Source organism: Charadrius vociferus, unplaced genomic scaffold (assembly GCF_000708025.1).
Source record: "Charadrius vociferus isolate BGI_N301 unplaced genomic scaffold, ASM70802v2 scaffold1168, whole genome shotgun sequence".
Taxonomy (NCBI): domain Eukaryota; kingdom Metazoa; phylum Chordata; class Aves; order Charadriiformes; family Charadriidae; genus Charadrius; species Charadrius vociferus.
In genome coordinates, this window is record NW_009661376.1 from 226734 (window position 1) to 228429 (window position 1696).

At 60.7% G+C, this 1696-nt stretch overlaps 1 protein-coding gene across 1 annotated transcript in view; it reads right to left on the reverse strand.

Annotated features, from left to right (window-relative positions):
* Positions 1–1696, reverse strand: part of TLE2 (transducin-like enhancer of split 2) — a 36504-nt gene that overhangs the window by 7949 nt on the left and 26859 nt on the right.

A 1696-nucleotide genomic window follows, 5' to 3' on the forward strand; every position in this document is an offset into this window, starting at 1 on the left:
TGCAAGCCAGAGGAACACCAGGCTGCCCCCCATTACCGCAGCGGCCGCCTCTCGTCCCGGAGCAGCCGGGGTGGTTGGGCCAGGGCAGTTTGTGGGGCACGGCCCCCCAACTGCTCCACAGAGCCGCTCGTGCTGGGGGTCGGGAAGAAAATGCCCCATCCTAAGGCTCCCACAGGGTCAGCTGATTCCAGCACAGTGGGATTAAGAGCCTTGCCACACACAACCCTGGAGCAGAAAGGATGCTCCCTGCGCCCCGGGTGATCTCCGGAGGAGGTACCCACATACTGTGGGATCACAGGGGTGATCCAACCTGCACAACACAGCCACCATCAACCGACCATCAACGTGGTGATTTCTTCTCCCACCTGACTGCAAACCTGTGAAGATCAATCCCAATTGCTCCCAAACAGAGGGGCTCATTAACCCCTCCTTCCCCTGCCTGTGCCAGGAGCTGGAGCTCTGGCTCACTGTAGCCACGGAGCCCGGGAGGGGGTCACAGACCTGGGACTCATGACAGGCTGGGGGGTGTCTTAAAAGACAGGGTGCAGCTGAGGGTTGCAGAGGGGCTGGCAGCACTGGGCTGAGGTAAGGAGACCTGTTCAGCCTCTTTCCTAAACTGGAAACTCCTTGAAAAGGACAGAGTTGGTTATTTTGGGAGCAGCCCTCATCCTTTAGATCCCCACAGCAGCAAAGACTCTGAATTGAGGTGGCCCAGAACCTCCAGCTACAAAACCCCAATGCAGACACAGCCCATCCAGGCCAGCAAAGCAAAATGAACAGGGGTTACAATAAGCAGAGCCCCTTTGTCTTATATTCTCCACTCGGATGTTCTCCCGGACCCCCCTACAGCCCTACGCACACGTATCTGCCGCTCGGCTGCTCCCCCCCACCCCCCACTGCAGCTGGATTCCCTCTCCAGCCCGCAGCACCCTGCAGCTCAAACGCAGCTCTGTTCCTCCCTGGACACGGCCGCATTTCAGCGCTGCCTCCACCACGCACGTGCCAGCGGAGCGGATGCCAGCGCAGGTGCAGGAGCGGGTCTGGAGCCTGTGCGCCCTCACCACGGGGCTCAGGCCGGGCTCGTACGTGCAGTGCTGTTCGCCAGAGGCGCTGGGCTGCCGCTGGAGCCAGGGCAGAGGTGCTGGGCTCTGCTCAGGGGCAACAGCAGAAGGGCTGGACGCTTTGCCCCGGATAAAGAAGGGGGAAAACACAGAGCTGGACACGGTTCAGGGCCCCCTTTGTTAGGTTAGTCTGGAAGGGGGCTGCTTCTAGCCCCCAGGGAAAACAGCTCCACTGAGAAATAGGAATGACCCCAGAATTCCTCAAATCCAGAGACTCGGTGCTGCCTGCGGGAGCCCCTCTCCCCACCTACCCCCAGCTTCGTGGCTTGCCCTTACCTTCCCACCGTGCTGAGCCCTTGCAAACTCAGTAACTGGGGGAAGGTCAGTCCTCGCAGCGTTCACCCTAGTCACCTTGTGTACACACACAGACAGCCTGAAACGTAACTCGCGGTGGCAGGGGGAGACATCCCCTGCCCTTATCCACCAAGCTGGGGTGGGAGATGCTGGAAAGGAGCCCACAAATCAGGAAAAACTGGTAGGAGACGCAGAGCCCACAGCAGAAGGGGAGCGGGGCGCCCGGGCTGTGGCGTACAAGGGAACAGTGTGGCCCTGCTCTGCCCGCAGAGCTACCGCCG